General features: G+C 41.4%; 2 non-coding genes across 2 annotated transcripts; one reads left to right on the top strand and one right to left on the bottom strand.

Moving 5' to 3' along the window:
• Window positions 1-3,396: 3,396 nt before the first annotated feature.
• LOC148211358 (small nucleolar RNA R71) lies at window positions 3,397-3,503 on the top strand. The gene has a single exon (XR_015791146.1). It is a non-coding gene; the product is annotated as a small nucleolar RNA R71 (small nucleolar RNA).
• Window positions 3,504-23,706: 20,203 nt separating this feature from the next.
• Window positions 23,707-23,813, bottom strand: LOC148211357 (small nucleolar RNA R71). The gene has a single exon (XR_015791110.1). It is a non-coding gene; the product is annotated as a small nucleolar RNA R71 (small nucleolar RNA).
• Between the last annotated feature and the right edge of the window lie 3,765 nt (window positions 23,814-27,578).

Here is a 27,578-nt window from a genome sequence, read left to right as displayed (position 1 = left end):
CTTACCAAATAATTTGCTATATCGGCATACCACGGAACTGAATCAACTCACAAGAGATGCTCGTCAATAAATTGTTCACGTATAACAGTTCCATCATCACAGAGCGGGGATTCCAATCTAGACAGGTGATCAGCAACTTGGTTTTCAGTACCCTTCCTGTCCCTAACTTCAATATCAAACTCTTGAAGTAACAAAATCCACCGTATCAAACGTGGTTTCGCATCTTTTTTAGCAAATAAATATTTTAAAGCAGAATGGTCAGTAAAAACAATCACTTTTGTGCCTATTAAGTAAGACCTAAACTTATCAAAGGCGAACACAACTACTAACAGTTCCTTTTCAGTAGTAGTGTAATTGAGTTGTGCACCGGTCAGAGTCTTACTAGCATAATACACAGGATGCAAGATCTTGTTTTTACATTGTCCTAACATAGCTCCTATTGCATAATCACTGGCATCACACATGAGCTCGAAAGGTAAATCCCAATTAGGTTCAATAATTATAGGTGCTGAACTTAAAGCAGTTTTCAACATTTCAAATGATTTTAAACAGTCATCATCAAAAACAAATGGTCTATCATGTTCTAACAATTGACACAAAGTTTTAGAAATTTTAGCAAAGTCTTTTATAAAGCGGCGGTAAAATCCCCCATGCCCTAAAAAACTTCTAATCCCTTTAACATTTGTGGGAGGAGGTAGCTTTGAAATGATGTCTATCTTAGCGTGGTCTACCTCTATTCCTTGCTTGGAAATCTTGTGACCCAAAACAATACCCGCTTGTACCATGAAATGACACTTCTCCCAATTTAGGAATAGGTTTGTTTGTTCACATCTCTCCAATACTCTCTCCAAATTAACTAAACATGCATCAAAATAATTTCCAAAAACAGAAAAGTCATCCATAAAAACTTCTAGAATATTTTCTACCATGTCAGAGAAGATGGCCATCATACACCTCTGAAAAGTCGCTGGTGCATTGCATAGTCCAAAGGGCATTCGCCTGAAAGCGAACGTACCATACGGACACGTAAATGTTGTCTTCTCCTGGTGTTCTGGAGCAATAGTAATTTGATTATAACCCGAATATCCATCTAAAAAAAGATAGAAATCCTTACCTGCGAGACGGTCGAGCATCTGGTCAATAAACGGTAGAGGAAAATGGTCTTTCTTCGTTACCTTGTTGAGTTTGCGATAGTCAATGCAAACTCTCCACCCACTCGCAGTTCGGGTTGAGAGCTGTCCACCACGGTTATACCCCTTTCTTTGGTACACACTATACTTGGCTTACCCAGCTGTTGTCGGATATTGGGTATATAACACCGGCGTCAAGCCATTTAAGAATTTCTTTCCTTACAACCTCTTTCATCTTCGCGTTCAACCGCCTTTGACTCTCAATAGAGTTCTTAGCATCTTCTTCCAATAGAATTTTGTGCATGCAAAAGGTCGGGCTTATCCCTCGGATATCTGCTATCGTCCATCCAATGGCCTTTTTGTGCTTCTCCAAAATCTGCAATAAAGAATATTCATTAGTAGGTGATAAATTGGACGCTATAATAACTGGTAAAGTGTCGTTATCCCCTAGATACGCATATTTCAAATGCGACGGCAATGGCTTCTACTCAAACGTGGGTGGTTCCACTATGGACGGAAGTAAGGACTTGCATTCTTCTTCTTGTATTTTTTCAACAGGATTCGTCACATCTTCCGGTCCTTCTGCTATCTTATCAAGCTCTTCTTCAATCTCTGTAACTAACAAGTCATAAAACTCATCAAACATAACAGGATTCAAGTTAGTTATAGCAGAGCACTCTTCAAAGTCTCCTGGTAATTTCATGGCGTGTAGAACGTTAAATTTAACTTCTTCATTATTTACCCTCATTGTAATTTCTCCCTTCCTCACATTAAAAACTGTATCCCCAGTGGCTAGAAATGGTCTTCCCAAAATAATGGGAACGTCTAAGTCCGCCTCACAATCTAGAATGATAAAGTCTGCAGGGAAAATGAATTTGTCCACCTGGACTAAAACATCTTCTATCTTTCCCTCAGGTCTTATGATAGATCTATCTGCTAGTTGGAGGGTAACCGTAGTAGGTCTAGCTTCTCCTATGCCTAAAGATTTGAAAACTGATAATGGCATAAGATTAATGCTAGCGCCTAGATCACATAATGCCCTGCCTAAGTTTTTTTCCTCCTATGGAACATGGAATGGTAAAACTGCCAGGATCGTTACATTTCAAGGGTAGCGGGCTGCCTACAGCTTCACTACTACATTTTGTCATGGCTACCAGTTCATGCTCTCCTATCTTTTTCTTCCTAGAAACTATATCTTTCAAAAACTTAGCATAATTTGGCATCTGTTCTAAAGCATCTACTAATGGTATATTTATATGCAATTGTTTTAAAATATCTAAAAATTTCCTAAACTGGGAATCATTATTTTTCTTAACTAATCTTTGTGGAAACGGGGGAGTAGGGGTAAAAGAAGGTTGTACCTGTGGAGGAACACTCGGGGTGTCCTCATTACCTTTTCTAATATTTTCTTTTTCTGGTGTTGTTGGATTTTCTAGTATCTTTACAGTTGGTTCAGTGGACGGAATCTGTACATCTGTTGTTGGCATTGTTGGTCCATCATATGCCAGTCCACTCCTAAGGGTGACAGCTTTGCACTGTTCTTTCCCTTCTCGTTTTGGTAATTCAGTATGGCCTGGAAAAGAACCTTGTGGTCTCTTCTTCAATTCATTGGCGAGTTGTCCCAATTGGGTCTCGAAATTCCTCATTGATGCCGCTTGGGATTGTATCACTGCGTCGGTTTGGGCCATGTACTCCTTCATCATATTCTCAAGATTTGAGTTGTTATTTTGAACTGGTAGAGTCTGTGTTCTCTGATTGTACTGCTGTTGCGGCGGTGGAATGTATTGCTATGTAGGTGGAACATAGGGCTGCTTGTTCTGCTGGCTCTGCCCTTGATTAAAACCGCTCGAACCTCCTTGACCTCCCCATGAGAAATTAGGGTGGTGCCTCCAACCTGGGTTGTACGTGTTCGAATATGGGTTAAAGTTCCTATTGTTCCCATGTCCTACATAAAAAACGGAAGCAGGTTAAAGTTCCTATTGTTCCCAAGGCCATCTCTTTTAGCCTCTGGTTCATTGTAACCATCTCTTTTTACATCGAGGTCGCAATGTCCAGAGCCAAAACTCCAACTGGATCTTGCTTCTTTGGTGCTGCCCTAGATCTTTGCGAACACCATAGTTCGTTGTGTGAAGCTAAGTCATTTAGGATGTCGACTATCTCGTTGAATGTCTTCTTTGTAAAGGCTCTGTTGGCAGCATTGTTTAGCATCATCTTAGTAGGATGATCTAAACCTCTAAAGAAATGTTCTATCTGGATGCATGCCGGCAAGCCATGGTTCGGACATTTCCTGATTAGTTCTTTGAATCTTTCCCACGCCTCGTGTACAGGTTCACGATCATACTGTCTAAAGGAGATGATCTCCTCTCTGATATCAGCGTGGCGAGTAGGTGGGAAGAATTTTGTTAAGAACTTCTCCACTAACGACCCCCATGTGGTGATGGATCCCGGTGGAAATGCATTGAGCCATGCTCTAGCTTGGTCCTTCAAAGAAAATGGAAAAAGTGTTAGTCTAAGAGCATCGTCTGTTATACCAGGTAATCGAAATGCATTTGCAATTTGAATGAATGATTTCAGATGATCATGTGGATCCTCATGTTCCTGCCCTCCAAAATGTCCAATTGTCTGCAACATTTGGAACATCATTGGTTTAAGCTGAAAGTTTACGTGGGCTGGAATAGGGTTGACTATCCCTAAATCAAAGTTCTGAAAAGCCGTGGCGGCATATTCTCGCATTGCCACGTCTCTGTTGTCCGCCATCTGGATATGGTTGAATTCATCATTTCTTGCATGATCCCTCATATTACCGTTAACAGTAGGTGGATCAACCGGATCACGAGGTGGAATATCTGCCATTGATGTGCTCGTACTCTCTACCTCACTTTCAGGACTGATTTCACCTTCTCTCTCTTTTTGCTTTTCTAGTTGTTTTCAAAGTCTTTGCTCCTTTCGAGTTTTTCGAAGGGTCCGCTCAATCTCAGGGTCAAGGGGTAGAAGAAAAGATCTTGTGCTCATGCACTTTAACTTACCCTTGTGAGATAAACGACCAAAAATATAGAACAAAAACGGTGGATGGAAATTACACCCAACAACAATTCACAAAAATAAAAACTAAAAGAATTTGAAAATAATTTTAAAACTAAAGTCCCCGGCAACGGCGCCAAAAACTTGACTGGTGTTATGCTGAACGCACGCACTAAGCATGGTTACAATTCTATAGATGCAAGCACACACCTGTCAGAGTAATATAAAATGGATTGAGTATCCAAGTATCGATCCTCAAGGACTTCTAAATAATTTCCAAACTCTAAAGTTTTAATGAATAGTGAACGTTGAAATGAGTGATTTTTGTAAAATGGGAAGTGGTCACAAATAATGGTTTTGGATTTGGGATTTGGTCTTATAATGGTAAAACCTAGCCCGAATTACTTCCAGTTAGCCAACAAAGAATCAAGGATATGCTAAGGACGATATGCATTTTACTTTAGGAACCAACGACTACGCTTTTCACTTGACTTATGTCTAAGCAAGTTCAAAGTCCTAAGACATTCCCTAATATGTCTATTATGAGAGATATCTTAGTTTTAGGATGGAAATAGTCGCAACCTCGGGTTAAGGTCCTATGTCTAGGCTACTTAAGCGGAACCCTTATGTCTAAGGCGCTCCTCTCCTCGGTTTAAATTTTGCATGAATTGGAACTCAAACGACCGAGAAAAATCCGAAACAAAGCTAAAGCATAGTTAAAACAGCATCTAAAACCTTCTTTTTACGCATGTAAACAAGCGTAATCACTCCTAGCCGCGCAAAAACTTAACGGCGAGAATTACAAACAATGGAAATCGAATCTAAACACTATTCTCGTGATAGATGATCTTAGGTTCATCTTGCAAGAGGATTGTCCTCAAGCTCCTGCGCCTAATGCCACTGTGGCAGTGCGCAACGTCTATGACAGATGGATCAAGGCCAATGACAATGCTAAGGTCTACATCTTGGCGAGCATATCTGATGGGCTTGCTTAGAAGCATGAGGACACGGTCACCGCTAAGGAGATCATGGACTCGCTGCAGAGCATGTTTGGACAACCGTCCTCATAGGCTCGACATGAAGCCCTTAAGTTCATTTACAACTCCCACATGAAGGAGAGCTCCTCAGTGCGTGAACACGTTCTCAACCTGATGGTCCACTTCAACGTGGCAGAGTCGAACGGGGCTGTCATAGACGAGCGGAGTCAGATCAACTTCATTCTGGGATCTCTTCCGAAGAGTTTCCTGCCATTCTACGGCAATGCGGTTATGAATAAGCTGGAGTACACTCTTACCACGCTCTTAAACGAGCTGTAGACCTACCAGTCTCTTATGAAAAGTAAGGGACAAGAAGAGGAGGCAAATGTTGCCACCTCAATGAGGTTCAACCGAGGTTCGTCCTCTGGAACCAAGTCTACGCCCTCTTATTGTGGAAGTAAGACTTTCAAGAAGAAGAAGGCTGCTGGTAAGGGGTCTAAACTTGACTCCGCTGCTGCTGCTGCCAAGAAAGGCAAGGCCAAGGTTGCAGACAAAGGAAAATGTTTCCACTGCAACCTGGACGGGCATTGGAAGCGCAATTGCCCGAAGTACCTGACCGAGAAGAAGAAAGCCAACGAAGGTAAATATGATTTACTTGTTTTAGAAACATGTTTAGTGGAGAACGATGACTCCGCCTGGATACTGGATTTAGGAGCCACTAATCACGTTTGTTCTTCATTTCAGGGAATTAGTTCCTGAAGGCCGCTTGCGCCGGAGAGATGATTCTCAAGGTTGGAACGGGAGAGGTCGTCTCAGTTGTGGCGGTAGGGGAGCTCAAGTTGTTTACAAACAAGAATGTGTATATATTCATAGATAATGTGTACGTAGTTCCTAAAATTAAAAGAAACTTAATTTCAGTTTCTTGTTTGTTAGAACATTTGTATTCCATTTCTTTTAATTTAAATGAAGCGTTCATTTCAAGAAATGGTGTCAATATTTGTTCTGCTTTGCTTGAAAACAACTTGTATGTGCTAAGACCAACCATAACTAAAGAAATTTTAAATACCGAGTTGTTTAAAAATGCTAAAACTCACAATAAAAGGCAAAAAGTTTCTCACAAAGAAAATACATATCTTTGGCACTAAAGATTATGTCACATTAATCTCAATAGGATTGGGAGGTTGGTTAAGAATGGCATTCTAAGTGAGTTAGAAGACGATTCTTTACCACCATGTGAGTCTTGTCTTGAAGGCAAGATGACTAAAAGACCTTTTACCGGAAAAGGTTATAGAGCCAAAGAGCCCTTAAATCTTATACATTCAGACCTTTGTGGTCGATAGATGCTAAAGCTTGAGGAGGGTATGAATACTTCATCTCTTTTATAGATGATTATTCAATGTATGGTTATTTATACCTAATGCAACATAAGTCTGAAGCCCTTGAAAAGTTCAAGGAGTACAAGATTGAAGTTGAAAATCAATTAGGTAAAACCATTAAAACACTTCGATCTGATTGGAGTGAGAGTATGTGGACTTAAGATTTCAAAACTATATGATAGAACATGGAATCACGGCCCAACTCTCAACCCCTGGTACACCTCAACACAACGGTGTATCGGAAAGGAGAAACAAAACCCTATTGGACATGGTTCGATCAATGATGAGCTATGCTCAGTTGCCTAACTCGTTTTTGGGTTATGTAGTGGAGACTGCGGTTTACATTTTGAACGTAGTTCCCTCAAATAGTGTTTCTGAAACACCCTTTGAGCTGTGGAAGGGTCGTAAAGCTAGTTTACGTCACTTCGGCATTTCAGGATGCCCAGCACACGTGCTCATGACTAACCCAAAGAAATTGGAACCTCGTTCAAAAGTATGCCTATTCGTAGGTTACCCTAAAGAGAAGAGAGGTGGTCTATTCTTTGATCCTCAAGAAAACAGAGTGTTTGTATCGACAAATGCCACTTTCTTAGAAGAAGACCACGTTTGAGATCATAAACCACGGCGCAAGGTAGTGATTAATGAGATTTATGAAGAGGCTACAAACACATAAACAAGAGTTCTTGATCAAACTGGCACTACAATAAGAGTTGTTGATAAAGCCAGTACATCACGTCAGTCACATCCACCTCAAGTATTGAGGGTGCCTCAACATAGTGGGAGAGTTGTGTCACAACCTGACCGCTATGTGGGTTTAACTGAAACCCAAGTTGTCATACCTGATGATGGCTTCGAGGATCCATTGACCTACAAAAAAGGCAATGGAAGATATTGACAAGGACAAATGGGTCAAAGCAATGGACTTGGAAATGGAGTCGATGTACTTCAATTCTGTTTGGGAACTTGTAGATCAACCTGACGGGGTAAAACCCATAGGGTGCAAATGGATCTATAAGCGAAAACGAGACGCCGAAGGAAAGGTATAGACCTATAAGGCGGGACTTGTGGCAAAAGGCTACACACAAAGGGAAGGGGTGGACTATGAAGAAACCTTCTCTCCTGTAGCTATGCTTAAATCCATCAGAATACTTTTGTCCATTGCCACATATTATGACTATAAGATATGACAAATGGACGTCAAGACTGCTTTTCTGAATGGAATCTTGAAGAAAGTATTTATATGTCTCAACCAGAAGGGTTCATAGCACAAGGTCAAGAGCAAAAGGTTTGCAAGCTTAAACGGTCCATATATAAACTGAAACAAGCATCTCGGTCTTGAAACATAAGGTTTGATACTGCGATCAAATCTTATGGTTTTGACCAAAACGCTGATGAGCCTTGTGTATACAAGAAGATCGTCAACAACACTGTAGACTTCTTAGTGTTGTATGTGGATGATATCCTACTCATTTGGAATGATGTAAGATACCTCACTGACATAAAGAAGTGGCTAGCGACTGAGTTCCAAATGACGGATTTGGGAGAAGCTCAGTATGTTCTTGGCATCCAAATTCTAAGGGATCGCAATAAAAAAATGTTAGCCCTGTCTCAAGCAACTTATATAGACAAGATGCTTGTTAGATATTCGATGCAGAATTCCAAGAAAGGCTTATTGTCCTTCAGGCATGGAATTCATCTGTCTAAGGAAGAATGTCTTAAGACACCTCAAGAAGTTGAGGATATGAGACGTATACCCTATGCTTTAGTACTGGGCAGTCTGATGTACGCTATGTTGTGCACTAGGCCTGACATTTGCTATGCAGTAGGGATGGTCAGTAGGTATTAATCCAAACCAGGATATGATCACTGGACTGTTGTTAAGGGAATCATCAAGTATCTAAGGAGAACGAGGGACTACAAGCTCGTGTATGGCGCTAAGGATTTGATCCTTACAGGGTACATTAATTCTGACTTCCAAATAGATAAGGATTCAAGGAAATCCACGTCGGGGTCAGTATTCACTCTTAACGGAAGAACAGTAGTTTAGCGAAGCATCAAACAATGATGCATCGCTGACTCCACCATGGAGGCTGAGTATGTTGCAGCTTATAGAGCAGCAAAAGAGGCGGTTTGGCTTAGAAAGTTCTTGACAGATTTGAAAGTCGTTCCAAACATGAACTTGCCCATAACACTTTATTGTGATAACAGTAGTGCTGTGGCAAATTCTAAAGAACCTCAAAGCCACAAGAGAGGCAAACACATCGAAAGGAAGTACCACCTTATACGGGAGATAGTGCAACGAGGAGATGTGATCGTCACAAAGATCGCTTCGGAGCACAATATTGCCGATCTTTTTACGAAGTCGCTCAAATCTAAAGTGTTTGAGGGCGATCTAGAAAGTTTAGGTCTACGAGCTTTGTACAATTAGTCTAGGGCAAGTGGGAGAAATGTAATGGGTATAGTGTATGCCCTAGTTTATTGTATTTTCCTTTTGGCTTATGATAATGTACACCCCACTCGAGTTTAGTTCAAGTGGGAGTTTGTTGCTCTAAACTCGTAGTTTGTATTCATGTAAAAACAAATTCAATAAATTTGTTGTTGCATTCATAGCATTGCACTATCCAAAATCCAATAAACTAAGCATCCAAGGTTATTAACATGTAACCGGGACAATATATATATTGGGTATATATTTGATATACTGGGTATATAATTGATATACCCCTGATATACGAGGTATATATTTGATATGCCCCTGATATACGAGGTATATATTTGATATACCCCTGATATACAAGTAGATAATGTCCCGTGAATAACCTAAAGGGTCTATAGTATATGGATAAGGCTGGGTACCTTATCCGGCAACAATATGGATACGACCCACTTTGTAAATGTTACAGACGACTCGATGCAGGTCATTCGTGTGGAGACATGAGAGGGGGAGTATCCTATACAATGAGTTTGTATAAGACCAGACTGCGAAATAGCCAATCTTTAGATTTAACGTGGTTGAATAATAGATTGCTATTTCATAGGATGACCAGACAACTCATTCTCAATCCTGAGTGAGTTTATGGACTCCTGCTCGTGAGGGCTCGTCTTTTGATCTATATGGGTGAGAGTGGCCCGAGTTGCCGACTAAATATTCCTACCATTTTGGGGACGAGACCGAGTGGGGAGTTGGGAACATAACTTCACAAGATGGAATTCACTCCTCTCTAACTTTAGGGGAGTAGACGAGTGTTCTATTAATTACTGACTCTCGGAGTTGAACAAGGGGCCCCACCTTCTCACTGCCCGAGAAGTTCCGATTATTGGTCGGACCATAACCGGGTTGTTCATTAGAGGAGCAGTGGTATTTAAGGAGCAAGATGTAACTTAGGGGTAAAACAGTAATTCGACCCAGCTTGAGTTACAAGCACTCGTGAATGATTGACTTGTCATTAATTGTCGTATATTTGTGGACACGAAAACGTTCTACAGTGAGAAGAGTGCAACTGCGGATCTTTAGTAGAGTGACCTGTAGTTAACGAATGTTGATTAACTCGGTCAATGAGTTTGACCGATTAATCTCGTATCATTGGAGCTTCTGATCTGTAGGTCCATTAGTTCCCCTTGCTAGCTCATAACGGGTAAAACGAGGATCAATTTTTTGGAAGAATATGAACTGTTCAAATTGCTCAAAGGAATATATGTATATTAATACATTATAATATATAGTTAATTCTAAATTGAAACTATATATTATGAGAGAAATTATTTGAATGAGATTCAAATAAAATTAATATGAATATGATTCATATTAAAACTATAGGTTAAAAATTAATAATAAGATGTACATTAAATCTATAGGTTATACAAGAGAGATTATGGTTTAATTAAATATGAGATATTTAATTTAATGTTAAATAATTAATTTTTAACTATTTAATATTACGTTTAATTAATTAATTATTAAGTTGATTAATAATTTTATATATTATTATATTAATTTTAATTAATTAATTATTAACTCCCCTGCATTTTAGCAGGGAAGTGGGGAGTTTAATGACGTGCGGTAACTCCTCGCGTCATTTGGTTTCTTTTTTTGAATGCATAACAATTCTGCAGGATGGACAGAACAAGAAAAAATACAGAACTCCCAAAGGAATTTTCTCTCTATCTCAATCTCTCTCAATTCTCCCTCTCGTTCCAAAGAAACTCTCCCACAAGAGTGTTATCGAGACCCAAGAGGATAGCTCAGAAGATTCGGTGGTGGTGTTTGGGTGGAAATTAATTGAAGAAGAGTTCTTCAAATGTTAAAACATTTTTCGCCTGTATTTTCATCTTTGAACGTTTGTTTTTGTTTTCTAAAAAAATCATAAACGATGATCCGCTTTCGCTCCGGGATTCACATCCCATCAATGCAGTGGAGACTCCTGTATACATTTTGAACGCAGTTTCATTAAAAACTGTTTATGAAACACCGTTTGAACTATGGAGAGGACGTAAATGTAGTTTACGTCACTTTAGAATTTGGGGATTTCCAGCACATGTGTTGGTGACAAACCCAAAGAAGCTGGAATCTCGTTCAAAAGTGTGCCTATTCATAGGTTACCGCAAAGAAACGAGAGCTGACTCTATTGCGTGTGTTGCCCTAAACTCGTAGTTTGTATTTTGTGTAAAAACAAATGTATATTCAATAAATTTGTTGTTCAATTCATAGCATTGCATTGTCCAAAATCCAATAAACTAAACATCCGAGGTTATTTTAGTGTAACCGGGACAGTATATGTACTGGTATATATTAGATATACTGGGTATATAATTGATATACCCTTGATATACGAGGTATATGTTTTATATACCCCTGATATACAAGTAGATAATGTCCCATGAATAACCTAAAGGGTCTATAGTATATGGATAAGGTTGGGTACCTTATCCTGGCAACACTATGGATACGGCTCAGTCTGTAAAGGTTACAAACGACTCGATCCAAGTCGTTCGTGTGGAGACATGCGAGTGGTGGTATCCTATACAATGAGTTTGTATAAGACCGGACCACGAAATAGCCAATCTTTAGATGCAACACTGTTAACTAATAGATTGCTGTTTCTTAGGATGACCAGACAACTCATTCTCAATCCTGAGTGAGTTATGGACTCCTGCCCATGAGGGCTCGTCCTTTGATTCGTATGGGTGAGAGTGGCCTGAGTCGCCGAGTCAACATTTCTACCATTTTGGGGACGAGACCGAGTGGGGAGCTGGGAATATAATTTCACGAGATGGAATTCATTCCTCCCCGACTTTAGGTGAGTAGATGAGTGTTCTCTTAAATGCTGACTCCGAGACTTGAATAAGGGGCCCCACCCTCTCATTGGCCTAAGAGGGACTTCCAGTTATTGGTCGGACCATAACCGGGTTGTTCATTAGAGGAGCAGTGGTATTTAAGGAGTAAGATGTAACTCAGGGGTAAAACTGTACTTTGACCCAACTTGAGTTACGAGCACTAGTGAAGGATTGACTTGTCATTTATGGTCGTATATCCGTGGACACGAAAAAATTCTGCAGTGAGAAAAGTGCAACTGTAGGTCTTTAGTGGAGTGACCCACAGTTAACGAATGTTGATTAACTCGGTAAATGAGTTTGACCGATTAATCTTGTATCGTTGGAGCTTCTGATCTGTAGGTCCATTAGGTCCCCTTGCTAGCTCATAACGGGTAAAATGAGGATCAAGTTTTTGGAAGAATTTGAACTGTTCAAATTACTTAAGGGATTATATGTAAGGGAAAAGTCATCTACTTCCCTAAAGTTGGGAAGGATTGAATTCCATTTTGCGTAGTTATGTTCCTAGCTCCCCACTCGGCCTTGTCCACAAAATGGTGGGATTATTGAGTCGACAACCTGGGCTACTCTCACCCATACAAATTAAAGCTCGATCCCTTATAGGCAGGAATCCATAACTCTCTCAAGATTAAGATCGAGTTACCTGGTCACCCTATGAGATAACAATCCATGGAATAGCAGTGTTAGAGCCAATGATTAATTATTTTGCGGTCCGGTCTTACACAAACTCATCATACAGAATACCCCCAATCACATGTCTCTACATGAACGATCTAGATAAAGTCTTTTGTAACTATCACAAAGTGGGCTGTATCCATAGTGTTACCATGGTAAGGTACCCAACCTTATCCATGTACTATCGAACATTAAGGTTATTACTGTATATAAAAAATATACACTGTATATTAAATATATATTCTATATTAAATATATATTGTGTATATTAAATATATATACTATATATCAAATATATACAATTTATATCAAATATACATTGTATATTAAATATATACTGTATATCAAATATATACTGTTCCAGTTACATTAAATAACCTTTGATCTTAGTTTATTGGAATACGAGTAATGCAAATAAATAATAAGATAACTCTTTATTGTATAAATAATTTGTTCATAAATTACAAATACACGAGCTAAGGATACCAAATCCAACATAATGTGTGTTGATCTGTGGATTTCGGTCCTCCGATTCTCCTCCTCGTACACACCAAACTTGATTATTCGGGACTAATACCTGCAAAACCAAATCGAACTAAATCGATGTGACTCTAGTCACACAGGTTCCGATGCCTAAGTTAGCAAGAGAATAATGTGAAAGTGGTCAACTTTAGATGCCCTTACCTCTAGGGTTGGATTGCTACTTATAGCCGTGAAGTAGTTCCAGAACTTTTCGTAGCTAACCCTAATTCATAGTTGCAGGGACTAGGTGAAATCGTTGATCGCAGATGGGAGACTTGTTGGCCGGGCCGTGGGCCGAGCCAGCTGGGGGCCGAGCAAGGGCCTGGACCGAGTCCTTCATGGCCCAGCGGGCTCCCCTCCGATCGCGACCTGTCGCTTGGCTATCGTCGATTCTCATTGCATAACAATTGCCCCTACTCCCAATGCGATGTTTTCGATCTCATTGGGAGAATAGATTTTGTAGTGACTTATCTTGTCATGTCAGGCCCGTGACCCAGGAGAATGCAAGTTTATCGGGGTTCGCGCCGAGAATGTTTGGGTCCAGCGGTCAAGGATCGTGGTCCGAGCCGATTGAGTTGTCGAATCATTGTGGGGCCTATGGTAGCCTAGTCGTAGTGAGTTGTCTCATTTTCACGAGACACAAAAAAGTGCATGTCGATTTTCCCTTTCCTTGCAAGTCCCAAGGCAACCTTCCATGCAATTGTCACATCTATAGTAGACCGGTGACCTTGAGATCACGAGGTGTTGGGTTCCGAGCCGAGAAGTCACGGGAGTGTTGGATACCGAGCCGAGAGGTCACGAGAGGTTGGGTACCACACTGAGAAGTCACGAGGGTGTTGGATACCGAGCCGAGCACGCCTCAGTCTGTTGAGTAAAGACCTCTGGATCGAGAACCGTGCTTTGAGCTAAGGGCTATTTAAACCTCTTCATCCTCTCCATTTCTTGTTAATCTTCCTACAAGGTATTCATCTCTTTGCTTTGCTTTTTGTTGTGTTTTCATTTATGGCTAACCTTAATTTCGAATGGACCTCCTCGGATGATGGGTCATCGTCGCACCTTCGTCAGAATCTCAATCCTATCGTCTGTTTTAAATGGATAACTCCACTCTTACGGCGATGGACCTGCGTCGCTTGTGTTTGAAATATCGTATCCCGGATTCCGTTCGCCTTCATCTTCCAAATTCAGGAGAGAGTATTGATGGTTCTTTTCCTTGTGAAGTAGTATTTTATGCCACAATGTTCCAATTTGGAGTCCGCCTACAGTTGCCTCTTTTCCTTCAAAACTTTTTAGCTTTTAATCAAGTATCTCCTTCCCAAATCATCTCGAATGGGTGGTCTACTTTGATCAGTTGCTTTATTTTGTGGTCGTACCTCGGGGGTGAGCGGTCTCTAACCGCCGCGGACTTTATGTCGCTTTATTACCTCAAACACAGCTCCGAGGATAACTTTCATTTTTATGTTCCCGTAACCAAGTCCTTGTTATGGGTCCCTCCTCAGTGAAGCATTGGAAGAACGAATTGTTCTTTGTCGGCGGTGACTTGTTAGCCCGTGACGAGAGAGGGTTGTATTTTCCCGTCCCGACCGAGTGTAGGGAGTTGGGTAAGTAGCTTCCAAGCTCCATCGGGACTTTCGTAGATATCAATTCTGATATTTCTTTTTCTTGTTGGCAGTTTCCCACAATTGTGAGCTTACTGTCGAGGCGTCCACTTTCTACCATACCGTTATCTAGTTACCGGATATCGAGCGTTAGGGCCCAGATTTGGTTATAGAGCAAAACTTAGTGGATTTTGGCTTGCCTCTCCCACGTAACCCTCCAAGTTTTTGTCGAAATCTTCTCTTCACTTTGCATGAACGTAGCTTTTTACCTTTATTTTTATTTGTAGAAATGTCGAGACAGAGTGCTTCCTTGTATGAAAGATAACGTCGTCGAAACGCCCGAGGTTTGGAGGCCGGCTCTAGTCGGGCTTCAGATATCGAAGTGACTGATTTGACCGAGGAGGGACTCCCTTCACAACATGCTCGATCTTCCATGCCCCGACAGCTCCGAGGCATTCCGCCCGACTTCATGGGACGTCTATCCCGTCATCCCCTCGAGGTCATCCAAGGAGCTCCTCTCAAGCTTCAATCTTCCCTTTCTCTGGCCCGTATAACACTGATGCTGATGGGACAGTTCACCTGGAAAGAGCATTTAGTCTTTGGCAGGGCCTCGGCGACTCATCAAGTGGGTTGGATTTTGGCCTGTCAAATCCTCAGCACAGCATCAGTACGTGCCTTAGTGATCTCCACCATGTGAGCGCTTTGTAGCTTCAAATATTTGTCATAGCATCTTCTCCTAATGTCGAATCCTGTCCTTGGCAAATTTTCAATCGTCTGGTGGTATTTTCGGGTCGGGTCGCTGATGAAATGAACCACCTCCACTGTCACTATGCCCCTTGGGAGGAGCTGGAACAGGCCATTTCTTCTTTGAACCAAGCCAACAGCCTTCTGGAGAGTACCCAACGTGAGTTGGAAATGGAGAAGAGAAAATCTGGAGACGAGCTGGCTAACCTGCAGAGGAGACTTGACGAGGCCAACGCTCGGCTCTCTAACTCTGAATTCTTGGCTGGGGAATTCAAAAAAACTAAGCAGTACGTAGACCTGCAAAACTCTGGCATGGAGTGTGGTGTTTCTTGGTCTCTTCGCCAGGTTTCTACTTAGCACCCTGACATTGACTTTTTCTTCCACCCGGAGCGTTTTAGAGCCGAGCGTAACGCTCCTGACGACATGGATGATGACGACGACGAGTAATAGGGTAGCTTCAACGAGTTGCTTTACTGTGTTTAGCGTCCGGTTGACTTTTATGTGCTTTGTCACTACGTTGCTTGTATTTCTTTTTGGAATTATCAATTAACCCTTTTACCAATCACTTATTGGCTTACGGCTCTAACTCTGATGGAGTTTTGTTGCTTTCATTTCCATAGGTTTCTAATCCGTTGGCTATAGCCAATGGTTTTATACCCGATGTCATCTTTGGCTTTTTACTCCATCTCATGTTTTAACGTGCTAAATCAATCGACCCGCTTCTGGTTTGGCCGTGTTGAGATTGTTTAATTGTTCTTTCCAAATGTGTCGATTAAAGTAAATTCGTGTCCCATCGCACCTGGTTGGCACCGAGCGGTGGTCGGACCCGAGCCCTGCTCAGCCGAAAATAAGACCCATTGATAAAAATAATCTACCAAATGGTTATCTCATAGTTCAAAATTGCCGATTAATGTAGATTTGTGCCCCATCGCACTTGGTCGGCGCCAAGCATTGGTCGGCCCTGAGCCCTGCTCGGCCTGTTCGGCTATAACTGGTTTTACCGTCGCCGAGTAGTCGGTACCTATTGCCCCTTACTCTCAAGGTAGTGTATTGTCGATATCTTTTGAGAGTACGTTTGTAAATGAGGCAAGGTGTTTTATCAAAGTCACTTGGCATCTCGTTTTGGATTTAGAAGACATAGTTGATAGAGAACCAAACAAATGGACACTTTATTGAATAAAAGAAACAATGATTAGAAATCTTGCTAAAAGTAGAGAAACAAAACAACCACACTTGAAGGGAAAAAAGGAAAAATTATCGGCCCCCCTTAGTAGAAGTCCTGTTGTTGCCCCTCATTTAGGTATAGTAGCACTCCCGTGACACTCGTTGCTCTCCTTTAATCTCTTCTACTCCACCCGGTGTTGGGAACTTCATGGACTGGTGGTATCGCTTTGAGCATATGCATTGTCGGTCTTCCCAATATTGCGTTGTAGGAGGATGTGTAGTCAACGACCAAAAAGTCCACCATCTTGGTGACACTTTTCGGCCCACTTCCAAACGTTACAGGCAACTCTACCCTCCCCTTGGGAATGACCCGTTCCCCTCCAAATCCTACAACTGGTGTCGGGCTGCCTTAAGCACTTTTTCTCCTAAATCCATGGCTTTGTAGGCTGTCCAGGAGATGATATCCACCGAGCTGCTCCCATCCACCAAAATTCGATTTAATTTCACATTTGCTATCTTAAGAGTGATAACCAATACATCGTTATGAGAGTGGAGGAGGTGAGTCGCCTCGTCCTCTGAAAACTTGATCGTCACTGATCGGTCTGCAATATATGCATGGCATACCTCATTTTGTCTGAGGCTCACCCTAGCTTCTCGCACATCTCCCTTTCTTTTTCTCCCGGATTCTCTCTCTATTGGGCCTCCCATTATAGTTCGAATCTCTCAAGCAGGGGACTTGTCGTTTTCGCCGTTTTGTGTCGCTTTAGAGTCCTCTACATACTTTTTGAGGTAGCCTCTTCAGATTAGCCCTTCCACCTCTTCCTCGAGGTCAAAACAATCCTGAGTTGTATGGTCGTGATCTTGGTGGAAAAGGCAATATCGGCCTTTACTTCGTTCAGTTGACGGTGCCTTCATCCTCTCCGGCCATTTAAGCAACCTTTAGTCTTTGATCTCCATTAGCACTTGCTTGAGTGGAACGGTGGTCGGGGTATACGTTTCGAATTTTCGGGGTGGATCTTTCTGGCTACTCAGATCTCTCTTCTCACATCTCGATCTCTGTGGCTTATCTCCCGACCTCTCCCTCTTTTGGGCGGACCGCTTTCCGTCTAGCTCCCTTTTTAAGTAAAAGAATTCACCAGTGCTCATGTACCTATGAGCTCAGTTCAGCGCCTCCGAGAAGGTACTCGGTGTCTTCTTTCCGAACGAAAATGACAAATGCTCATCCCTGAAGCCGGACATGAAGGCCAGTAGAGATACAGCGTCTGTAAGGCCTTCCACTTGTAGCTTTTCCTCGTTGAACCAAGCTACATAGTCGTGTAGACTCTCTGTCGTTCTCTGTTTAGTAGTTAAAAGATAGGCCACGGGTCGGCTCCGACACCGTCCCCCCTACAAACTGGGTCACGAATGCTCTAGCCAGGCTTTTGAAACTCGAGATTGATCCTCATTTTAATTGTCGGAACCATATTTTGGCTGACCCGTTTAATGTAGTTGAGAACAACTGGCACCTGACCGCCTCTGACATCCAGTAGATATCCATCCATTCCCGATAAGCATCTAGATGGTCCACTAGGTCGGTCGTCCCGTCGAATTGTTTCACCGTGGGTAGCTTGAATTTGGGAGGGACCTTCTCTTTCATGATCTCCTCCGTGAATGGTGAGTCGGCTTGATCCAGTAGTTCTTCGAGGTCGAATCCCTTCTCATTTTGGTTCTGTCGCTTCTCTGAAGACTCTGGTTGATCTGTCGATTTGCCTTTGTCGAGGTCTATCGGCTCAAAGTTTCGGTTATCTTGGTTGTTCTTGCCCCCGTTTGGTGTCGGGCATTTATGTTGCTTTTTGATCTTCAGGCAGTTGAAAATCTGGGTTCGTCGCCCGGTGTTTCCACCTATCCGCAACTTGCTCCCTGCATTGCTTGTTGATTCCTCTGTCTCGCTTTGTGATGAGCCCTTCCTTTTCATCGAGTCTCTGACAAGGGGTACCTCGTCGGGCTTTTGTTGCTCGAATTGTCGACGGACTTGGGTCATGCGTTGCAACATGCCCTCTATCTTGTCTTCCAAGATCGCGAACTACTTTTGTAATGGCTCAGAGGTCGTTATTGCATGCGCCTCGGGCAATCCCTCCTAACGTTCCGGGTTCGACTGGCTGGTCCCATCCTCGGATCTTCCGACCTGTGGGTCGTCCAAGTTCAACCACCTCTTGGCAGAGCAGTTATCATCAGAGCGTCGTGGACTCCTTTCTGGTGTCATGTTGCTCGACTGGATGCTTTAAATCGTTCCCACAGACGGCGCCAATTGTTGATGTGTGGATTTCGGTCCTCCGATTCTTCTCCTCGTACACACCAAACTTGATTATTCGGGACTAATACCTACAAAACCAAATCGAACTAAACCGGTGTGACTCTAGTCACACGGGCTCCGATGCTAAGTTAGCAAGAGAATAATGTGAAAGTGGTCAACTTTAGATGCCCTTACCTCTAGGGTTGGATTGCTACTTATAGCCGTGAAGTAGTTCCAGAACTTTTCGTAGCTAACCCTAATTCACAGTTGCAGGGACTCGGTGAAATCGTTGATCGCAGATGGGAGACTTGTTGGTCGGGCCGTGGGCCAAGCCAGCTAGGGGCCGAGCAAGGGCCTGGACCGAGCACGGGTCTTGACCGAGCTCGGGTCGAGGTCGAGCCCTTCGTGGCCCAGCGGGCTCCCCTCCGATCGCGACCTGTTGCTTAGCTATCGTCGATTCTCGTTGCATAATAATGTGATTTGGTCATTTTGTTTTTTGTTTTTTTATTTTTTGTTTTTGCATAAAAGAATCTCTTTCTCATAATCTCAAATCTCTAAAAACTCCCGGTTTTTCCCTTTCCAAGAAACAGTATCCCACAATTCGCCTTCTGAATCCTAGAGAAAAGCAAGGTAACTTTGTGGTGGTGTCCATTCTTGGGCTCATGAAGAAGTGTTCATGTTGTCACTAAATTTCGTGCTCGAGGAAGAAGATTTGCTCACGACTCTCAAATGTAAGTCATCTTCTTCCTAAGAGGCTTATCCTCTAATTTATAATAGAAACAGTTTTGTTTTAAACCCGGTAACGTATAACTTCTAAATCGAGTTGAATCACAAGGATAACCAAACAACTCATTCTCAATCTGAACTGAGTTATGGACTCCTGCTAGTGAGGGCTCGTCCTTTGATCTACATGGGTGAGAGTGGTCGACTCAACATTCCTACCATTTTGGGGACGAGACCGAGTAGGGAGCTGGGAACATAACTTCACAAGATTGAATTCACTCCTCCCTGACTTTAGGGGAGTAGATGGGTTTTCCCTTTAGTGCTAACTCTGGGACTTGAACAAGGGCCTCACATTCTCACTGACCCGAGAGGGACTTCAAGTTACTGGTCGGACCATAATCGGGTTGTTCACTAACGTATCCGTGGTACTTAAGGTACAAGATGTAACATAGGGGTGAAACACTCGTGAATGATTGACTTGCTATTAATGGTCGATATTATGGACGCATAATTATTCTATAGTGAGAATAGTGCAGCTGCGGGTTTTTGGTGGAGTAACCCATAGTTAATGTATGTTGATTAAGGTGGTTAATGAGTTTAACCAATTAATCTCCTAACGTTTGAGGTTCTAGTCTATAGGTCAATTAGGTTCTCTTGCTAGCTCGGAAAGGGTAACTAAGAACATTAAGTCTTGGACAAAATCGTAATTGTTCAAATTTAATTAAAGGGAATTTGAGTTAATTGTGTATGACACGATTAATATAATATATGATGATGCATTATAAAATATATTATGAGAGAATAATGTGAATTAGATTCATATTAAAATTATAGGTTAAAAATTAATGTGAATTAAATTCAAATTAAATATTATAGGTTATGAGGGAAATGAATATTTGAATATAATTCAAATATTAATTAATTTAATAAATTATGTTGATGTAATTAGTTAATTAATTATTAATTAAATTAAAATCATTTTAATTTAATTAATGATTTAATTAATTTATTAAATTAAATATAATTATATATATAAATATATTAATTAATTAAATTAGTTCTTTAATTAACCGCTCCCAAGCAGTTTTGCTGGGAAGTGGTGAGGTGGAGAGTGGGAGGTTACGTAATCTCAAATCTCTAAACACTCCTGGTTTTTCCGTTTCTAAGAAACAGGATCCCGCAATCCGGGTTCTTAATCTTAGCGAAAAGCAAGGTAACTTCGTGGTGGTGGCCATTCTTGGGTTCTTGTAGAAGTGTCGTGCTGTCACTAAGTTCCATGTTCGAGGAAGAACAGTTGCTCTCGGTCCTCAAATGGAAGTCATCTTCTTCCTCAAATGTTTAAACCTAGTAATGTATAACTTCTAAACCGAGTTGAATCACAAGCGATCAATCGCTTGCGATGGGGATTCGATCCCATCAATCTTCATATGTACCATTATGACCTTTTTGACTAAATTTTGAAGTTCTACTTCAATGTTAGCTATTTTATGGAGGTTACCAACCGTCCTGAATGATTCAATCTGTAACGCCCTCAGTTTTTGAGTTATTTTACTTTAAGATTTAAATGGTGCCTTTGGATTTCTCTCTATTTGGATAATTTAAATTCTTGGATTTTCTTCTTTCGGAAGTTCTAATTTTTGGTAAATTAGAATTTCAGTTTAATTTCGTAAGTGTAAGATAAATTAAGTTTTCAAATTTTGGAAAGACATTTTATTTAAATCTTAATTCAAAGATTTGGAAATTTATTTTTCTATTGGATTTTATTATTGGGTTTGAAAATTAAGTTAATCTATCTTTTAGTAGTTTCCAAACCATTTTTTAAAGAGAGTTTCCTTCTAACAACAGGATTAGGAAAAGAAAACCCTATTTATTGGATCATAAAACTGTTTTTGACATCATAATTATTTTGGGTAAAAAGCGGAAAAGGAAAAAGGAAACACAAAAAGAAATCAAAAGGGAACAAACCCTACATTTCTTTCTTTCTTCTTCTTCTTCTCGTCGGTAGTCACCTACCCCCCCCCCCTTTGTCTCCGATAACCCGCCACCGACCGGTATGGCCACGACAGCTCAGACCTACTGCTCCTCTGACCAACGCGCTTTTCTGCGACAATCGACAATAGCGCGATCATTCGAGGCTGGCGACCGACAAACTGGACTCCATGGTTATGCGGCCGTCTCTCTTCGACTTATACAGCGCAACCCGCACACACCAACGCGTTCTCCATCACCCATGGTACCAGATCTGAACACAGCTTCCTCCAACGATGCATTTGAGCAGTGGCAGCAGCGATTTCAGCTCTGAGGGGCGGCTCCGATAGCTTTGTAGTGGCAGCGTGACATCACAACCTTAGTCGGTGACCCAAACACGCGAATGATAGATTTGCAAAAGCTCGACAACCAACGGCAGGCCACAACGTCAACACAGGGCCAGTGACGTCGACACTTGGTTTCACGATAATGCCAAGATAGATCTACAGAAGCTCAACAACCAACGACGGCCTACAACCTCAACGGAGCGTTGTAGTGACCCCAAAGCTTGGCTTCATGATAACGCCCCTCCCCGAAGCGTACATCAGCGCTTCAGTAGCATTCCGATAAGTTTCGACGCTTACCCAGACCATTTGAAGCCTTATTTGAGTTACCCACCCCCTCTAAAATTGATTCGGTGTTGACCTACCCCTATTCGTACTTTAATTATCGTTACCCATCGCTTTTTTGCATCGGACCAGCAAGTTCGAGGCTTTTCGGACTCTGTTTTACAATGCCACACTCACTCGACATTGACCCACACTTAACCCAATTGGTTTTGGCCTTCGGTACAAAGGTTAGAAGTCGATACGACTCAAAGGAATAAGTCTTCAAGGAATAGGAAAGGGAACTAGCGAGTTATGATGTGAGGCTTGGGTTTGACATGTACGTTGCATGTTAGCTCAAGAATATGCATAAACCGTTTCTTTTATTTAAAGCAAGATATTAATAATGAGTGATTACGCTTGTTTACATGCGTAAAAAGAAGGTTTTGGATGCTGTTTTTACTATGTTTTAACTTTGTTTCGGACTTTTTCTCGGTCGTTTGAGTTCCAATTCATGCAAAATTCATATATGATGGTTTGTGGTTGGCGTATATTGTATTTATGACATTTTAGGACCATTTGGGAGTGCAAATTAATCAAAAGAAGCAAAAAGTCGGAAACATCGTCATGGGAGGCGCCAGGCGCCTGGGAAGGCTGCAAAAAACTGTTTTTCTTCCAACCTTGCCCTTAATGAAACGCGTCTTCCAATGCGTTTTGGCGGTTCCAACTGATGCATACGTGTAGAAGAAGTGTTCCACTATCAGTTTGAGCACGATTTAGTCAGTCAAAGGAGTTGGAAACGCCAGTCAAGTTTTTGGCGCCATCGCCGGGGAATTTAGTTTAAAAATTATTTTCAAATTCTTTTAGTTTTTATTTTTTTTGAATTGTTGTTGGGTGTAATTTCCATCCACCGTTTTTGTTCTATATTTTTGGTCGTTTATCTCACAAGGGTAAGTTAAAGTGCATGAGCACAAGATATTTTCTTCTACCCCTTGCCCCTGAAATTGAGCGGACCCTTCGAAAAACTCAAAAGGAGCAAAGACTTCGAAAACAACTAGAAAAGCAAAAAGAGAGAGAAGGTAAAATCAGTCCTAAAAGTGAGGTAGAGAGTACGAGCACATCAATGGCAGATATTCCACCTCGTGATCCGGTTGATCCACCTACTGTTAACGGTAATATGAGGGATCACGCAAGAAATAATGAATTCAACCATATCCAGATGGCGGACAACAGAGACGTGGCAATGCGAGAATATGTCGCCACGGCTTTTCAGAACTTTGATTCAGGGATAGTCAACCCTATTCCAGCCCACGCAAACTTTGAGCTTAAACCAATGATGTTCCAAATGTTGCAAACAACTGGACATTTTGGAGGGCAGGAACATGAGGATCCACACGATCATCTGAAATCATTCATTCAAGTTGCAAATGCATTTCGATTACCTGGTATAACAGACGATGCTCTTAGACTAACACTTTTTCCATTTTCTTTGAAGGACCAAGCTAGAGCATGGCTCAATGCATTTCCACCGGGATCCATCACCACGTGGGGGTCGTTAGTGGAGAAGTTCTTAACAAAATTCTTCCCACCTACTCGCCACGCTGATATCAGAGAGGAGATCAACTCGTTTAGACAGTATGATCGTGAACCTGTTCACGAGGCGTGGGAAAGATTTAAAGAACTAATCAGGAAATGTCCGAACCATGGCTTGCCGGCATGCATCCAGATAGAACATTTCTTTAGAGGTTTAGATCATCCTACTAAGATGATGCTAAACAATACTGCCAACGGAGCCTTTACAAAGAAGACATTCAACGAGATAGTCGACATCCTAAATGACTTAGCTTCACACAACGAACTATGATGTTCGCAAAGATCTAAGGCAGCACCAAAGAAACAAGATCCAGCTGGAGTTTTGGCTCTGAACATTGTGACCTCGATGCAAAAAGAGATGGTTACAATGAATCAGAGGCTGAAAGAGATGGCGTTGGGGATAAAAATCCATTAGCCACGCCGATACAACCTGTGCAGTCAGATTATTGCACTTCTGCCCCTGTTTGCCAAGTCAACGATCTCATTTGTTCATTTTACAGTGAAAACCATATTTATGATAATTGTCCACATAACCCTGCTTCCGTTTTTTATGTAGGACATGGGAACAATAGGAACTTTAACCCATATTCGAACACCTACAACCCAGGTTGGAGGCACCACCCTAATTTCTCATGGGGAGGCCAAGGAGGTTCGAGCGGTTTTAATCAAGGGCAGAGCCAGCAGAACAAGCAGCCCTATGTTCCACCTACACAGCAATACATCCCGCCACCGCAACAGCAGTACAATCAGAGAACAGAGACTCCACTAGTTCAAAATAACAACTCAAATCTTGAGAATATGATGAAGGAGTACATGGCCCAAATCGACGCAGTGATACAATCCCAAGCGGCATCAATGAGGAATTTCGAGACCCAATTGGGACAGCTCGCCAATGAATTGAAGAATAAACCACAAGGTTCTTTTCCAGGCCATACTGAATTACCAAAACGAGAAGGGAAAGAACAGTTCAAAGCTGTCACCCTTAGAAGTGGACTGGCATATGATGGACAAACAATGCCAACAACAGATGTACAGATTCCGTCCACTGAACCAACTGTAAAGATACCAGAAAATCCAACAACACCAGAAAAAGAAAAAATTAGAAAAGGTAATGAAGACACCCCGAGTGTCCCTCCACAGGTACAACCTTCTTTTACCCCTACTCCCCCGTTTCCACAAAGATTAGTTAAGAAAAATAATGATTCCCAGTTTAGAAAATTTTTAGATATTTTAAAACAATTGTATATAAATATACCATTAGTAGATGCTCTAGAACAGATGCCAAATTATGCTAAGTTTTTGAAAGATATAGTTTCTAGGAAGAAAAAGATAGGAGAGTATGAACTGGTAGCCATGACAAAATGTAGGCAGCCCGCTACCCTTGAAATGTAACGATTCTGGCAGTTTTACCATTCCATGTTCCATAGGAGGAAAAAACTTAGGCAGGGCATTATGTGATCTAGACGCTAGCATTAATCTTATGCCATTATCAGTTTTCAAATCTTTAGGCATAGGAGAAGCTAGACCTACTACGGTTACCCTCCAACTAGCAGATAGATCTATCATAAGACCTGAGGGAAAGATAGAAGATGTTTTAGTCCAGGTGGACAAATTCATTTTCCCTACGGACTTTATCATTCTAGATTGCGAGGCAGACTTAGACGTTCCCATTATTTTAGGAAGACCATTTCTAGCCACTGGGGATACAGTTTTTAATGTGAGGAAGGGAGAAATTATAATGAGGGTAAATAATGAAGAAGTTAAATTTAACATTCTAGACGCCATGAAATTACCAGGAGACTTTGAAGAGTGCTCTGCTATAACTAGCTTGAATCCTGTTATGTTTGATGAGTTTTATGACTTGTTAGTTACAGAGTTTGAAGAAGAGCTTGATAAGATAGCAGAAGGATCGAAAGATGTGACTAATCCTGTTGAAAAAATACAAAAAGAAGAATGCAAGTCGTTACTTCCGTCCATAGTGGAACCACCCACTTTGGAGCAGAAGCCATTGCCTTCGCATTTGAAATATGCGTATCTAGGGGATAACGACACTTTACCAGTTATTATAGCTTCCAATTTATCACCTACTAATGAATATTCTTTATTGCAGATTTTGGAGAAACACAAAAAGGCCATTGGATGGACGATAGCAGATATCTGAGGGATAAGCCCGGCCTTTTGCATGCACAAAATCTTATTGGAAGAAGATGCTAAGAACTCTATTGAGAGTCAAAGGCGGTTGAACCCGAAGATGAAAGAGGTTGTAAGGAAAGAAATTCTTAAATGGCTTGACGCCGGTGTTATATACCCAATATCCGACAGCAGCTGGGTAAGCCCAGTACAGTGTGTACCAAAGTTCATTTCAACCCACTCACAGTTCGGGTTCAAATGAGCTCATTTCAACCCGAACTCTCCACCCACTCACAGTTCGGGTTCAAATGAGCTCATTTCAACCCGAACTGTGAGTGGGTGGAGAGTTTGCATTGACTATCGCAAACTCAACAAGGTAACGAAGAAAGACCATTTTCCTCTACCGTTTATTGACCAGATGCTCGACCGTCTGGCAGGTAAGGATTTCTATTGTTTCTTAGATGGATATTCGGGTTATAATCAAATTACTACTGCTCCAGAAGACCGGGAGAAGACAACATTTACGTGTCCGTATGGTACGTTCGCTTTCAGGCGAATGCCCTTTGGATTATGCAATGCACCCGCGACTTTTCAGAGGTGTATGTGGCCATCTTCTCTGACATGGTAGAAAATATTCTAGAACTTTTTATGGATGACTTTTCTGTTTTTGGAAATTCTTTTGACGCATGTTTAGTTAATTTGGAGAGAGTATTGGAGAGATGTGAACAAACAAACCTATTCCTAAATTGGGAGAAGTGTCATTTCATGGTACAAGAGGGTATTGTTTTGGGTCACAAAATTTCCAAGCAAGGAATAGAGGTAGACCACGCAAAGATATACATCATTTCAAAGCTACCTCCTCCCACGAATGTTAAAGGGATTAGAAGTTTTTTAGGACATGGGGCATTTTACCGCCGCTTTATAAAAGACTTTGCTAAAATTTCTAAGCCCTTGTGTCAATTGTTAGAACATGATAGACCATTTGTTTTTGATGATGACTGTTTAAAATCATTTGAAATGTTGAAAGTTGCTTTAAGTTCAGCCCCTATAATTATCGAACCTAATTGGGATTTACCTTTCGAGCTCATGTGTGATGCTAGTGATTATGCAATATGAGCTATGTTAGGACAACGTAAAAACAAGATCTTGCATCCTGTGTATGATGCTAGTAAGACTATGACCGGTGCACAACTCAATTACACTACTACTGAAAAGGAACTGTTAGCAGTTGTGTTCGCCTTTGATAAGTTTAGGTCTTACTTGATAGGCACAAAAGTCATTGTTTTTATTGACCATTCTGCTTTAAAATATTTATTTGCTAAAAAAGATGCGAAACCACGTTTGATACGGTGGATTTTGTTACTTCAAGAGTTTGATATTGAAGTTAGGGACAGGAAGGGTACTGAAAACCAAGTTGCTGATCACCTGTCTAAATTGGAATCCCCAACTCTGTGATGATGGAACTGTTATACGTGAACAGTTTATTGACGAGCAACTCTTGCGAGTTGATTCAGTTCCGTGGTATGCCGATATAGCAAATTATTTGGTAAGTCGAATAGTTCCTTATGAGTTTAACAAGCAACAGGTAAAGAAATTTCTAAACGAAGTTCGATTTTATCGTTGGGATGAACCCTTTTTATATAAGCTAGGACCTGACAATATCTTACGCAGGTGTGTAGCAGAAGAAGAGCACGAGGCGATATTAGACGCTTGTTATATGTCTCCATATGGAGGACATTTTGCAGGACACAA

This window comes from Momordica charantia (genome assembly GCF_013281855.1).
Source record: "Momordica charantia cultivar OHB3-1 chromosome 5 unlocalized genomic scaffold, Mcharantia_2.0 BLBB01000005.1, whole genome shotgun sequence".
NCBI lineage: Eukaryota > Viridiplantae > Streptophyta > Magnoliopsida > Cucurbitales > Cucurbitaceae > Momordica > Momordica charantia.
This window is presented reverse-complemented; position numbering and strand designations above follow the sequence as displayed.